Source organism: Leuresthes tenuis, unplaced genomic scaffold (assembly GCF_036924035.1).
Source record: "Leuresthes tenuis unplaced genomic scaffold, fLeuTen1.0.hap1 SCAF_18, whole genome shotgun sequence".
In the NCBI taxonomy this organism is placed as follows: domain Eukaryota; kingdom Metazoa; phylum Chordata; class Actinopteri; order Atheriniformes; family Atherinopsidae; genus Leuresthes; species Leuresthes tenuis.
In genome coordinates this window covers 29,037,629-29,046,789 of record NW_027325372.1, presented here as the reverse complement: position 1 = coordinate 29,046,789, position 9,161 = coordinate 29,037,629, and the positions used below count along the sequence as shown (strand labels likewise).

Here is a 9,161-nt window from a genome sequence, read left to right as displayed (position 1 = left end):
TCTCTTTTTTTTTTTTTGATTGTGTGCCAGGGCGTTGTCTCACGTATTAGATTATGCTTAAGATACGAATGGGTTTATCAGTCACATCAGAATCCATACATACTGATCCTCCCGTAATAAAATGGTCGGATCTTATCAAACGGACTTTGTTTCTTGTGACAAGTCAGCGAAACAGCGTATACACGTCAAGACACTGAATCAAGTTTGCCACAAGAACTCATAAGTTTGGCAGTATTGCTCTGCCGTCAGCAATCATACACCCATTTTATTTTCATGAGACATGTGCAGGCACCTGTTCATCCACTGTTCTATCACTATGAATTAGTTTATCTATTATCAATAAGGATACTTCTACAACTACTATCAAAGTATGTCCGGACTTCTTATGTTGTCAGTTGCTATATATGAATAAGTGGGTAGCTACTGACAAGCATTAAGCATGTCACACAGCCCAAACATATAACATTTCAGGACACACCACACAGTTAACAACCACAGTGAAGCGTGTCAAAGCCCAAACATGTAACATTCAACAGGACACTTACACAACACATTCAAATCAAACAGTCAGACAACATACAAGAACATATACCCCAGCCAGCATTGCTCCCTGCCTATTTTCCTACAACTCACTATGTGTGCGCACACCTTTATTCACAAACTCTTCAACTTATACTCTTTTACCGAAGCTGCTACAGCTCGATTGGCCAAATACCCTTAGATCCTATTTCGGTGAATTTGACATCTGCCTTGTATGTAACAGATTAGCGGTTTAGCAGTTTTAATTTAGTTTGAGTGAAGGAATTCATTTTATAGCAAAATCCGAAATCGTGAAGAACTCATGAAAGTAAGCTTATTCTCGGATTCCTGAAACTTTAGATTTGCTCTTTCTTTTACTGCAAAGTACAACGTTGAGCAGCACTAATGAGTTGTTTCTATTTTTGGAAGGCTTTACCTTTGCGGATGAAGCCCTTTCTGTCTGTGCAAAAGAAATCTTGTTACTGTGCAGAGTGACTTCTCTGAGTAGAGTCGCCTTACTTGTTGCGACTGTGCCGATGTTCGAAGCTGGAGTGCAAAGTTGTTGCTTGAATGGTGCTCGCTGGAGCGTGTGGTAGTGTAAAGTTATACCATTTAAAAGGGCTGAAGAGTGCTCAGTGCAGCGGGTGGGCGGAGGTGCAAAGTGACACTATGGCCATAAAAAGAACACCGCTACAAGTGCGCATTGTGCCAGGAAGGGCCCTCGGACGTGAACCAGTGGACAGTTATCGCTTCTCGGCCTTTTGGCTAAGATCAAGTGTAGTATCTGTTCTTATCAGTTTAATGTCTGATATGTCCTCTTTGCGAGGACTACATATTAAATGGATTTTTATCAATAGGAGTTGAAAAAGGAGCTTGCTCCGTTCACTCCAAGCATCGACCCGGTACTGCAGTGCCGCTGGGAATGGTGCGCTCTCCTCTGCTCTTGTGAAAAAGCAAACAGCGGTGCAGGATGGAAGTTTCAGGGAGCCTAAGATGAAACTTTCTTTTAATCTGCTGAGAAAAGAGAGTGAATGCAAAGCAGACTTTAACACGGCTCTGGGAGAGAGCCGAGTGCGGGCTAACCGGGAGAATTGCTTGAAAGAAACGCGACACCGAATGAGCAGTCAGAACAAAGCCTCAATACGGTGTTCCCGTGTTGTTTGTGGCTGCCTTGTCTTTTGCACAGAGTAAAAGACAAGGCAGCCATCGAATAGGGCCCGATTGTTCCTACTTGGTCAGCCGAGGAGCAAGGGGGGGGAGCAAGCGTCTCAACCAAGCAAAGCTCACCATGGGGAAGGTGGCTATGCCAACTAGCCTGATGCCCTGCTCCCGCAGTGATGGATAATCGTACACTGGTTTCTCTTCATAATGTACAAGTCTTTCGCCTTTTACTAAAGACTTCCGTGGAGAGCAGCACTAATGAATTGTTTCTATTTTTGGCAGGCTTTACCTTTGCGGGGGAAGCCCTTTCTGTCTGTGCAAAAGAAATCTTGTTACTGTGCAGAGTGACTTCTCTGAGTAGAGTCGCCTTACTTGTTGCGACTGTGCCGATGTTGCTTGAATGGTGCTCGCTGGAGCGTGCTGTAGTGTAAAGTTATACCATTTAAAAGGGTTGAAGAGTACTCAGTGCAGCGGGTGGGCGGAGGTGCAAAGTGACACTATGGCCATAAAAAGAACAACGCTACAAGTGCGCATTGTGCCAGGAAGGGCCCTCGGACGTGAACCAGTGGACAGATATCGCTTCTCGGCCTTTTGGCTAAGATCAAGTGTAGTATCTGTACTTATCAATTTAATATGTGATATGTGTATGCGAGGACTACATATTAAATGGATTTTTATCAATAGGAGTTGAAAAAGGAGCTTGCTCCGTTCACTCCAAGCATCGACCCGGTACTGCAGTGCCGCTGGGAACGGTGCGCTCTCCTCTGCTCTTGTGAAAAAGCAAACAGCGGTGCAGGATGGAAGTTTCTTTTAATCTGCTGAGAAAAGAGAGTGAATGCGAAGCAGACTTTAACACGGCTCTGGGAGCGAGCCGAGTGCGGGCTAACCAGGAGAATTGCTTGAAAGAAACGCGACACCGAATGAGCGGTCAGAACAAAGCCTCAATACGGTGTTCCTGTGGTGTTTTTATAAAATGCGGTGTAAAAAAAGGTGTGAATGCCCCATTGAAAACTAATAGGTGAATCGGAAGTGTTCGGCTGCAAGAAGGTGTGAATGTCCGACTATATTTGGTGAAAAGCAGGTGAAGCAAGGTCTGAATGCCCAACCTTACATCATCAAAAGCGAGATCAGAGGTTTTTGGCTGCAAGAAGGCCATAGTTTGCCAAAAGCGGGTAAGGTGCGAATGATCGGCTAAATATCAACAAAAGTGGGGGCGGAGGTCTTCGGATGCAAGTGGGTGTGAATATCCCACCATACAAGTATGGTGGAGAGGAAGCTGTGAATGGCCGACCATAGTTTGCAAAAAGCGGGTGAGAAAAGGTGCGAATGTCCAACCATACATGATCAAAACAGGGAGCGGAGGTGTTTGGCTGCGACAAGGTGTGAATGTCCACCCATAATTAATGAAAAGCGGGCAACAAGTAGGTTCGAATGCCCAACCATACATCATCAAAAGCAGGAGTGGATGTGTTCGGCTACAAGAAGGTTTGAATGTCCGAGCATAGTTTGTAAAAAGCGGGTAAGAAAAGGTTCGAATGCCCGAACATACACCATCAAAAGAGGGAGCGGAGGTGTTCCGCTGTAAGACGGTGTGAATGTCCGACCATAGTTGGTAAAAAGTGGGTATGAAAAGGTTCGAATGCCCAAATTCGGCTGCAAAAAACTGTGTTCGGCTGCAAAAAGGTGTGAATGTTCGACTAAATTTTGTAAAAAGCGGGTAAGACAAGGTGTGAATGCCTGACAATGTATGATCAAAAGCGGGAGCGGAGGTGTTCAGCTGCAAGAAGGTCTAAATGTCCATTTTTAATTGCTAGAAAACATGAAAGAAAATTTTCGAAAATCAATCCGCACATGATCATAAGTGGGAGAGGAGGTGTTCAGCTGCAAGAAGGTGTGAATGTCCTACCATAATTGCTGAAAAATGTGTTAGAAACGGTAAGAATGCCGGACCATACATCCTCAAAAGCTAGAGAGGTGGTGTTCGGCTGCAAGTAGGTGTGAATGTCTGACTAAAGTTCAAATATATTAACAAAAGCGGGAGGAGAGGTCTTTGGATGAGTGGTTGAGAATTTCCAACCATAATCTATAAAATGCGGTGAAAAAAAAGGTGTGATAGATACCTAAAAGGTGGAGCGGAAGTGTTCGGCTGCAAGAAGGTGTGAATGTTATATATATAGTTGGTGAAAAGCAGGAAAAGAAAGGTCTGAATGCCCAATCTTACATCATCAAAAGCGAGATCAGAGGTGTTTGGCGGCAAGAAAACGGGTAAGGTGTGAATGACCGACTAAATATCAACAAAAGTGGGGGCGGAGGTCTTCGGATGCAAGTGGGTGTGAATATCCCACCATACAAGTATGGTGGAGAGGAAGCTGTGAATGGCCGACCATAGTTTGCAAAAAGCGGGTGAGAAAAGGTGCGAATGTCCAACCATACATGATCAAAACAGGGAGCGGAGGTGTTTGGCTGCGACAAGGTGTGAATGTCCACCCATAATTAATGAAAAGCGGGCAACAAGTAGGTTCGAATGCCCAACCATACATCAACAAAAGCAGGAGTGGATGTGTTTGGCTACAAGAAGGTTTGAATGTCCGAGCATAGTTTGTAAAAAGCGGGTAAGAAAAGGTGCGAATGCCCGACAAAGTATGATCAAAAGAGGGAGTGGAGGTTTTCGGCTACAAGAAGGTTTGAATGTACGACCATAGTTTGTAAAAAGCGGGTAAGAAAAGGTGCGAATGCCCGAACATACACCATCAAAAGAGGGAGCGGAGGTGTTCCGCTGAAAGACGGTGTGAATGTCCGACCATAGTTGGTAAAAAGCGGGTAAGAAAAGGTTCGAATGCCCGAATATATACCATCAAAAGCGGAAGCGGAGGTGTTCGGCTGTAAGAAGTTGTGAACGTCCGACCAAAGTTTGTAAAAAGCAGTTAAGAAAAGGTTTGAATATCCAACCAAACATAATCAAAAGTGGGAGCAGAGCTGTTCGACTGCAAGTAGGTGTGAATGTCCGAGCATAGTTTGTAAAAAGTGGGTAAGAAAAGGTTCGAATGCCAGAACATACACCATCAAAAGAGGGAGCGGAGGTGTTCCGCTGTAAGAAGGTGTGAATATCCGACCATAGTTGGTAAAAAGCGGGTAAGAAAAGGTTCGAATGCCAAAATATACACCATCAAAAGCGGAAGCCGAGGTGTTCGGCTGCAAGTAGGTGTGAATGTCAGATCATAATTTGCAAAAAGCTGATGAGAAAGGTGTGAATGACCGACAATAATTGCTGAAAAATGTGTTAGGAAAGGTAAGAATGCCGGACCATTCATCATCAAAAGCGGGAGAAGAGGTGTTCGGCTGCAAGAAGCTGTGAATGTCCAGCCATAATTACTCAAAAACGGGTACGAAAAGGTAGTATTGCCAGACCATAAATGATCAAAAAAGGGAGAGGACAATGTAGGCCCGACAATGTATGATCAAAAGAGGGAACGGAGGTGTTCGGCTGCAAGAAGGTCTAAATGTCCAACCATAATTTGTAAAAACCGGGGAAGAAAAGGCTCGGAAGCCCAACTATACACCATCAAAAGCGGGAGCGGAGGTGTTCAGCTGCAAGAAGGTCTGATTGTCCATCAATAATTGCTAGAAAACATGAAAAAAAAAATTCGAATATCCAACCGCACATGATCATAAGTGGGAGAGGAGGTGTTCAGCTGCAAGAAGGTGTGAATGTCCACCCATAATTCCTCAAAAATGGGTAAAAAAAGGTGCGAATGCCCAACCATACATCATCAAAAGCATGTGTGAATGTCAGATCATAATTTGCAAAAACCTGATGAACACATCAAATTTGGATCAGCAGGTGAAACAGTCCACTCCATTTCTTTCTGACATGTAGCAACAAACTCTCCCACACCTTGTCACTGCCAGTGTGTACGTTTGGCCAAGGAAATGTGAGGGCGAGTACCACAAACATTAAAAAAATCGAAGTGCTCTGGAGTCAATAAAGTAGGCGCACATATTTTTTCACTTCTTCTCATAGTCATTGTCAGGCCCCAAAGAAATGTGTGATGTGCAGTGCAAATCAGCAGGTTGCATGAAATCAGAAAGGGGTGAAACTAACGCTTTTGCTTCTTCCACTAGTTGTTGTGAAAAAGGAGAGCTGGGAAGTTTCCACTCATAAGCATATGTAAGTGCAGATGAATCAAACTGCACTGCTGTGAAAACTTTGTCAGGCTGTAACATAACGTTAACACCCTCTGGTGTAGAAGTTAAAATAATGCCTAATTTACACATGAGATCACAGCCCATCAGGTTAATGGGACACAACTCTGATAACAAAAATGAGTGTTTGAAGGAGAGCCCATCTGGAGTGACACACGCAATGGGCGATGTCATTTTCTCCTTCACAACCTGGCCTGATGCAGACATAGAGTAAACGTGGTTTCCACTTAACTTTGGAGGACAATCAAACTCCCCTGACGTCACTACTGATGAACATAAGTTCCTATATTCTGAGAGAAATATCTTTGCTCTAGGACGGAAATAGCATGCAAAACTTTACGACGTGAATCACAGTCGGCAAGCGTTTCTTCACTACACAGAGCAGGAAAAATGTGTGAGTGTGTTTGTGCTATCACCCATTAGTGGAGGCTCCGCTGCCACGTGACGTCCAGAACCTGCCTCCCACCCTCAGTCAGCCTTTTGCCCAATTTCATCACTTTTCAGCTGTGGACACAGCCACAGTAAAAACAAATATTCGGATCATAGCTCTGGCGTGGCCCATTTCGACCTCCTCTCCCACACGTCCACGTCTTCGACTTCGGCCTCGTCCTCTGTTTAAACCAACTGCGTAATACATGGTCATGGCTGCCAAATGCAGCTCCTTTTCACACTTGTCCTATATCTTAAGCGTCTCAACTTGGCTCTCAGCATGGCGAGCATATCGGCGAACGTCAGCCAAACGAGGACCCTCACACCATCCCACGTAAATGTTCTTTACTTCAGTGGCGACATCTGGCATGAGGCCTTTAATTATTGCATTGCATGCAATACTCTCCCATGGTCCTGATTCATTACCCAAATCCCTTGGTCTCTGATGACCGCTGTGCTTGCTGACTTCCTCAAGGATGCGGTGTACAAAATCATCAGTCCCTTCACCGGGTTTCTGTTTGCAGGTGTAAATGTGGGACATATTGATTTTGGTTGGAAATTGAGTGGTGATGGCTTGACACAGTCTTTGGTTGGCTGCTTCATATTGAGCGTTATCATTATGTCCTCGTTCACTGTTGGTAGGTCGCAAATCCAGTTGTAGCATACTGGCCTCTATTTTGCAGAGGTCGGTCAGTTTGAACTTTTTTGCCAATATGCGACGCAATTCAACCCCGGTCGGGCAGAATTGTGCGCAGAAATCTCACAACTCGTCAGCAAAATGGGGTCCAGAAATCTCTGGATCTGGTAAGCATTGTTATGCTTCCATGATGTCAGTCTCAGTCCAGGGTCGATAAACCAGTAATGGTCCAGTGGGAACTGCAACTTTAACCATAGGCATGGTTTGAATCTGGTTTTGTTTTTTCTCACGTTTAGATCTCTGAAGTCCAGATTGTGGGTAAAGGATTTTTGTCACTTGCGTTAAAAGTTCTTGGGCAGGTACGCTGGAGAACCAAACGTCTTCCTTTTCCTCATCATCAGACCTATGTAACTGATGTTGTGAGAATGATGGAATTTCTTCCCGAGGGAGGATGGAAGAAGTCCCTTCTTCCCGAGAGCCAGAGGCTTGTGGCAGGGCTGGCTGTTGTTGTTGCAGGCGTCGTGGAGGGCAGGAGTCCAGGTCTGGATCCGGCACAGCGAGAGCGCTCAGGGTGGGGTAAAGAGGTGCAGAAGGAGAAAAAGTGTTATCAGTGGAATATGGTGATGGTTTAAAAGAAGATTCAGTCTTAATCAGAGCTGAATTATCTTTTCGTCCACATACTAAATTATTATCATCATTCCGTCATGGCATTCGTTTAACATTTTCCTTTCTTTCTCTTAATACACTTTATTTTTTCCAACATTCTATACCTTTCTTACTTCTTATTTAAACTTAATTTTCTTTTTTTTTTGCTTCATCTCTTTCTCATATTTGCAAAACTTTTCTTCTAATTTTCTTATTTCTAACATACTAAAAGAACCTTCAGGTGGAAAACCTCTGGACCATATTTCTTTTTCATTTCAACATTCTTAGGTCCCCCGGTAGGGTCAAAAGTCTGAGACCTACTGTTTCCCATTCTCAGACTTGGAATGGGGAAATATATTCCTTCACTCAAAGGACGTCTCCAATGAGGACCTTAATCTGTACTCACACTTCTTCGGAGTACTTCACACTTCTTCGGACTGCTTCAAAAGTTTCCCTTACCCATGAAATCTCTGTCTCACTAATGACACAACTGGGAAACCCTCTTTTATTCAAATAAAAACTAAAAAGTAGTCCTATCATCTCAGACTATCATATTTAAAAAATGATCCCAGCGCTGGTATTCAGGAAAAGGACCTGCCAGTCCTCTCTCTCAGAAAAGGCCTTGGAGGTATGAGGCTGGAACAGCTACTTCAGTCCAGGCTGGCCATGCACTGCGGTCCGGTCCAGAGACACCAGTCGAGGGATCCTGTTCGTGACGCCAAAATTGTGGACATAGAAGGGCATGTTGAAGGTGTGAATGTCCGACCATAGTTGGTAAAAAGCGGGTAAGAAAAGGTTAAAATACCCGACTCTACACAATCAATAGCGGGAGCGGAGTTGTTCGGCTAAAAGAAGGTGTGAAAGTCCTACCATGGTTTGTAAAAAGCGGGTAAGAAAAGGTTCGAATGCCAAAATATACACCATCAAAAGCGGAAGCCGAGGTGTTCGGCTGCAAGTAGGTGTGAATGTCAGATCATAATTTGCAAAAAGCTGATGAGAAAGGTGTGAATGATCGACAATAATTGCTGAAAAATGTGTTAGAAAAGGTAAGAATGCCGGACCATTCATCATCAAAAGCGGGAGAAGAGGTGTTCGGCTGTAAGATGGTGCGAATGTCCGACCATAGTTGGTAAAAAGCGGGTAAGAAAAGGTTCGAATGCCCGAATATATACCATCAAAAGCGGAAGCGGAGGTGTTCGGCTGCATGAAGGTGTGAACGTCCGACCAAAGTTTGTAAAAAGCAGGTAAGAAAAGGTGCGAATGCCCGAACATACACCATCAAAAGAGGGAGCGGAGGTGTTCCGCTGAAAGACGGTGTGAATGTCCGACCATAGTTGGTAAAAAGCGGGTAAGAAAAGGTTCGAATGCCCGAATATATACCATCAAAAGCGGAAGCGGAGGTGTTCGGCTGCAAGAAGGTGTGAACGTCCGACCAAAGTTTGTAAAAAGCAGTTAAGAAAAGTTTCGAATATCCAACCAAACATAATCAAAAGTGGGAGCAGAGCTGTTCGACTGCAAGTAGGTGTGAATGTCCACCCATAATTCCTGAAAAATGGGTAAGAAAAGG

The 9,161-nt window shown here is 44.3% G+C and overlaps 3 non-coding genes across 3 annotated transcripts; all 3 read left to right on the top strand.

Annotated features, from left to right (window-relative positions):
* The first annotated feature begins 1,264 nt into the window (after nucleotides 1-1,264).
* LOC140275802 (U2 spliceosomal RNA) lies at nucleotides 1,265-1,455 on the top strand. The gene has a single exon (XR_011908516.1). It is a non-coding gene; the product is annotated as a U2 spliceosomal RNA (small nuclear RNA).
* A 411-nt stretch (nucleotides 1,456-1,866) lies between these two features.
* On the top strand, nucleotides 1,867-1,980 carry LOC140275859 (U5 spliceosomal RNA). The gene has a single exon (XR_011908568.1). It is a non-coding gene; the product is annotated as a U5 spliceosomal RNA (small nuclear RNA).
* A 275-nt stretch (nucleotides 1,981-2,255) lies between these two features.
* Nucleotides 2,256-2,443, top strand: LOC140276006 (U2 spliceosomal RNA). The gene has a single exon (XR_011908700.1). It is a non-coding gene; the product is annotated as a U2 spliceosomal RNA (small nuclear RNA).
* Nucleotides 2,444-9,161: the final 6,718 nt, after the last annotated feature.